Below are 6,546 nucleotides of genomic sequence, written 5' to 3'. Positions count from 1 at the left end.
TTGCCATCTCAGATTATAGTCAGTGTTTGCAATACATCAGTGTCTGTAATTGTGTGTGTGTGTGTGTGTGTGTGTGTGTGTGTGTGTGTGTGTGTGTGTGTGTGTGACACAGACACACACACACACACACACACACACACACACACACACACACACACACACACACACACACACACACACGCATATATATAGATATTTCAAAAAAGCTGCATGACTGTACAGGCTGGAGTGAATTCTATATTTCACCATCTGATTCACATGTCGGGTTAAACAGACAGGTAAATCAACTGCAGGGAAACAGACCTGAGAGGAAAGTGATGGAAAAGCAGATTGGTGGTAAAAATGAAGTGACAGAGACAAAAAGGCAGACTGTGAAGAATAAAAAGTAATAATGGATGAAAGGAAATGTTTAGACTGGAGCAATAAAATTGGAAATGTTGCAGAAAATACAAAATAAAGGCAGGACTAAGTGAGAAGGTAAAATGGCAACTAAAAGGAAGAAGATGAAGGAAGCCAAAAATGTGACTGCAGCTGGATGAATTGTTAAGACAGATGTGCAGATTTGATTCTTGCATGGAAATTAACAGAACATTTATAATTGTTTAGCAGCTGGTTTGAAAGTCTTTACATAATTATTTCACATGCCTGTACCATTTTATGTGACTTTTTTCTATTCTCATTTTATCTTATTAAGAGTTATCAGGTATGCATATGAATTAATCAATTAAAAATGATTCTATATTCTGCCTGTAACTCTAAATGTTATGTACTGCAGAATGTTGTGGGTAGGAGAAGAAAAAGCATGCAAAGATGTGGAGGGAGCAATATCCACAGGTGGATAGGAGCGCTTTTGGGGAATTGGTGGGCTACATCTCTAGAGTTATGTTCATAAGCCACCCTGGAGATGTAATTCCATAGAACCATCTCTGAGCTAGTAGTTTCTTTGTGTTATATCACTGATACATTTTTTTTTTGCAGTAAGGGTTCTGTCTATGTTCCTAAGCTAGCCAAAACCTAGAAATGCCAATACTTTCAGTGTAATGGTAAATCTGTATGATATTCGGACTGAGATGCTTCTGCTCTACAGATTCCTTATGCATTACTACTTAGGTTGTCAGTCCCAAGGACTGCAGGCACATAGCTGCAGTTTCTGTGAGACAGCTTCTCAAAGCTTGCAGCTTGGCTACCACAGTCGCCTCCTGCTGGCAGCTTGTTGTAATTAGCATTCTTCTCACTCATTTCTACTGATGAAAGTAGAGCCTGACCTTGCCCAGGGAAGGAGGAAAGGTGGCACAGATTGATCGAGCATGGTACGAATAGCTACCAACCTTGAGAGATCACACAGTGAGTGACAATTAACCCAAAAACAAATTCAGAAATATAAAACTCTGAGGAAATTGGAAATCGCAGAATACTGACAGCAGTACTTCCTTCGGGGGGGAAAGGGCTACAGAAGGAAGCTACATGTTTGAAACAAAAGCTGAACAAAAGGAAATGAGCAAATGTGAGATGACTGATAGCTGGTCTGTATGTGCTCTACTAGCACATGCCTGGGGCATGATTTAATGGAGAAACTTTGCATTAAGACAGTGTGGATTCTTTAGAAATGATTGATGAGGTAAGACACCTTGAATGAGTAATCACTAGATCCCCAAGTGTGCGTGGGAAGAAAGCAGGGCTGTATTACACTTTTTAAAAAAAAAATCATTTTAGCTTTTAATTGTAGTTGTTGGCCTATGTAGAGTCATTAGATGTGCAAGTTGCTGCATAAATGTATCTGCAAGGAGTGTGGCAAAACATGTGATATTTATTTGTTTTGGATACATGAGCAGGTAAGTCATGTTAAGAAGTGGTTCACTGCTGGTGCACATCATGAAGGAGTTTCATGGATGCTTTTTATTTCTAATGCACAGTAGTTATAATGCCAGATCACTTTTGTTAAGGAAAAGCAAATTTTGCTGTGACCCTCTGCTTGCAGGTGTATCTAACGCAATTGAAGGAGGTGTTTAACAGTACCAAGGGATCATGATATTAATTTAGTAACAACCACCAAACATGCTCCACTAAGTAGTGAGTGTGTTTTAAAGTGTGCCTGCACCAGGGATGCGATAGTGTCTGTTGCAGTTTGTATTTATTACAGATGTGGCACCACAGATATCTGGAGCTTTTTGAGTTGGGTGGTGGGTATTGGGACTGCTATGTATTCATTTGTCTGTGTGTTATCACTATTTAGGAAAAGTTCATCATGTCACTGACTGTTGTAGTGAAGTAGGTGCAAACAGGTGCTGCAGATTGCTAGGCAGGCATTGAAGTGCTTTTGTTTTAGTTATTATCACTTTATTTAGAAAGTACAAGTACATTGTAGTCATTATTTCAACTTTCATCAGTGGCAGATTTAACTGTTGGGAACAAGTGAATTATTGCCAGAAAAATGACAACTACCACATATGGAAGTCAATTTCACAAAAATAACTACATCAAAATGCTTAACTCCTACCTAGAAAAGCAGTAAAGAAATCCTTCATCTTATTTCCTACAGCACGTTTCCTGTGGATTATCATAAAATAACTAAAACATGACAATGTGAGAATATGAGAAAACAGAACACAGTGTAACCAGAATGCAGAACTGCATGGCATGCAGCACAGTTTCAGTTTTCTGTCTAGTTCTCTTTGTAAAATGCATTATTCTTTTGTGATTCTTTTTCCCAGGCTGAAACTGATATTGGTCATCTGAGATTAGTGCTCCAACCTGGTTACAAAAGTCAAATAAAATAAAAGTAAAATTATTGTGCAAAGTATTTATTTAAAAAAAGAATATGCTATGTGCATTTGTCATCTGTTGTAAAGAATGTATACAAGGACAGATTTTGCAAAGTGTAGAAAGAATATCATTGAAAACATTTTGCTGAAATATTAGCAGTCAAGCAACTCTGTCCCATACTACTGAAATAAAATGTTTATAAAAACTGTTAGCTACTATTTCTCAGCTAGGATTAGAACCAGAGACCCTCTTGGTTTTATAGCAGGAAAATCAAGCATGCAATACAGTGAGCCACTGTCATGCCTCAAAGTTCCTCTGCAGATATGTAACACAGTAATACTACATTTATTGAATACTAAGTCACACATGTACAAAAACACTCTTTGCAGAGAATTTTCCATGCTGTCATTTGAGATCACACTTTCTTACAGCAGGGGCAGCATTTGTATTTAAGGCTGGTAACATTAACAAACTCTTTTGGAAGGTAGCCTGCCTTCTCTTTTTGCTGAGGAAAGAACAAGAAGAAAATATAGAGTCGAGGCCCATCATTGTTGGGACTGTCCTTGCCACTTTATTAAAAGTTTGTGATTTGCCTCTTAAACATCGAGTACAAAAACAGGCTATCCCATGGACAGTTGCTGCTAAACATGCTTGATGTATGCTTAACTGCATTACAAGGAAAGGGAACCGTTACTGGTGGCAAATAGATGTACTGCTTTATAAGAGCATCATATGAATACCATCTGGAATCCTGCGTACAAACCTTGGTCTTAAAATTTACTATAGATAACATAGAGTATGACACTGGAGTGACCAGAAGCATTTAGGAGCTATGTATATCTGGAGGGAAGCGCTGCCCTTTGTGTGCACATGTGACAAAAAACTAGTTTGGTTATTGTAAAAGCCCACAACAAGAAATGAACTGGCCATGAAGGATCATGACCTGTGTATTACACAAGACAGTAATCAGTATCTCCTGAAGTGCAGTGAAACTTCTCTTTGATGATGTAGAAGCTGTTGTCATATGTGGTAGGGTATAGCATTATTACAACTCACGAGAAGTAAACTAGAAAAGAAAGCGTATTTGTCAAGCATCTCAAAAGGCAAACAAACAATTAAATCTGTCATAAATATAACCAATTATATAAACTCCAAGAAAAAAACTAACAGCAACAAAGGAATTTTAAGTGCTGATTGTCTATGCACTTCTACCCCCCGTCTGACATAGAGGAGATACAAGGTGTTGGAATGTGCAATGTGTATGCCTGTGTTGTCATGGGTTCAGCAGGTACTTGGATAAGATAGGAATGTATTACAGCACCTAAAAAAATACAATAGAAAACTAATCCTGGTATACTAAAAAGTGGAACCATAGTTTGTACATAATTCTGTGTGTGTGGGTGTGTGTGTCTATGTGTCAAAATATTCACTAATTTTCTGATAATACTTTGTTGATTTGTGGTCACAGGGGGGACAGAGCCTGTCTAGCAAGCAAAAGGTGAAAGAACCTATGCCACACGTAACATCATTCCATTATAGGGTGCTGACTGCACATGCACCTACAGTTAGTTTGCAGGATTGCCATTTTTCCTGTCTTCATGTCTGTAAGATGTACAAGGAAAGTAGTGACCTCAGCAAGAACCCATGCAAGGTACCCCAGCCTGTAAAAGAAAAAACAAGCAATCAATAAATTCAGTCTATAAAGTTTGTGACAGCAATGTTAATTGTGCATATTTATGTACATACATAAAGATACACACACAGGTACACACACACACACAAATTTTATATATATATATATATATATATATATATATATATATATATATATGTGTGTGTGTGTGTGTGTGTATGTGTGTGTGTGTGTAGGACAGCTGGTTGAATGACCAGCTAAGCCAGTATGTGTGTGTGTGTGTGTGTGTGTGTGTGTGTGTGTGTGTGTGTGTGTGTGTGTGTAGGACAGCTGATCGAATGACCATCTAAGCCAATTTCCACAATATCAACATTATTAAAGCTGAAACAACAAACATTGACATATTCTGCACAAGATCCAGGGATTACTCCACAGTGGAGTAAATCAACTGCAAGTTACTGTCACAGTCTTGAAGACCATAATTCTGTGTGTGTGTGTGTGTGTGTGTGTGTGTGTGTGTGTGTGTGTGTGTGTGTGTGTGTGTGTGTGTGTATGTATTTGTGTATATTGTGCATGTCACTACATTAAGATGAACCACAGCAAGGTTACATTACAGTCACCAGACCAATGAAACCCCTATTGATAGACATGGAGCCAAAGTGAAACTACATACTCAAAGAGCATATTGTTAAAGCAGAACACATATTCTGGAATGTGTAACAAAGCAAACAGATGAAGCAATACATGCAACCATAACAGAGTGCTTTTTCCAAGATGGCTACATCTTGCATCTGTACTCACTTTACTTATATTTTTATATATAACCACTGTCATACAACTTAAGGGAAGTCTGCAATACCACAAACTTTGCTGTTTACAAACAGCACATTATTGTAATGGTAAACTCAGTCCTTAAACAAAGAATTGCTTCATTAGACATACACTTAGGTTCATAGGTTCATAGGTAAGAACTAGGCTATCTGCCCGAGGGCATCTATAAGCCTAGCCAGAATGCATTGGCTTTCGCTGCCCCCTTAGATTAGTTCCCTGTGCCTCAGTCCAGCAAAGCCATTAGTTCCCTGTGCCTCTGTCCAGCAGAGCCACTGCAGTGATCCCAGGGTAAATTTTCTGTTTCCCATCCACTCGTCAAGGTTTCTCTTGAAGAGTGTTAGTGAGGGGCTCTGCCTAATGTAGATTGGAATCCTGTTCCAAAGCATGGGGAGTCTCTGGGACAGGAATCTATCCATCCAGCATGTCCTATTTATCGTTGTGGTGAGGTTTAGATCCCTAGAGTGTGTGGCTCTTGGGGATTTGTTTTTTTTTTTTTTTTTTTTTTAGGTGGAGCATGTCCATCAATTCTAGGTTGGACATGGCCTTGTATGTCAGGCAGAGATCACCTCTGAGTAAGTGGTATGCAACCGAGTACAGCTAAAGTTTCTTCAGTCAGGCTGCATAGGGCACATGTTTGAGGCCAGTAATCCTCTTGGTGAGGTACTTATGTGGTCTTTCTAGCTGTTGCAGGTACATCCCAAATGGTGCATTGTACTCTATGATGGGTCTGATGAGTGATGAGTAGAGCGGCACAATAACCTCTTTTGTTCTTGATGTGAACCCTTTTGTGATTATGTGGGCCACATAGAAGGATTTTCTAACCACCTTGGCAATATGATTATCAAAGGAGAGATTACTATCTACTTGGGTCCCCAGATCCCTTATTCCATTTTCTGTGTTTAGGGGACTACCGCATATGTGGGAGTTTGCGGTTACTTTGTTTTTTCCAAAGGGGATGACTATGCACATTTTGGCATTTAGCTTGAGGTCATGATTTTGACACCAGGTATCCGTCTCAGTGAGACTCTTCTGGAGGATGTCTGTATCAGCTGGAGAGTCAATTATGGCTCCCAGTTTACAGTTGTCTAAGAACGTGGTCAGCCATAGTCCTCCTGTGCTTGTATGTACCTCTGAGAAGTATATACTGAACAGGATGGGTCCCAGGACTGAGCCCTGGAGGACACCACTTGTAACTGGTTTAGAGTCAGACCTAGAGCCTGCAACTTTCACCATGTGGGTTCTATCCATGAGACAACTGGCAACCCATCTCGTGACATAGGGGTTAATGTTCAGACTGGTGAGCTTGTCTATAATACCAG

At 39.3% G+C, this 6,546-nt stretch overlaps 1 protein-coding gene across 5 annotated transcripts in view; it reads left to right on the top strand.

Annotated features, from left to right (window-relative positions):
• Positions 1–6,546, top strand: part of SHANK3 (SH3 and multiple ankyrin repeat domains 3) — a 7,266,504-nt gene that overhangs the window by 5,657,099 nt on the left and 1,602,859 nt on the right. The window lies entirely within an intron of this gene.

The sequence above is a fragment of the Protopterus annectens genome, chromosome 11.part0 (assembly GCF_019279795.1).
Source record: "Protopterus annectens isolate FY-2018-M chromosome 11.part0, PAN1.0, whole genome shotgun sequence".
NCBI classification, from domain to species: domain Eukaryota; kingdom Metazoa; phylum Chordata; order Ceratodontiformes; family Protopteridae; genus Protopterus; species Protopterus annectens.
The sequence above is the reverse complement of the archived record's forward strand: the minus strand, read 5'-3'. Positions and strand labels throughout refer to the sequence as shown.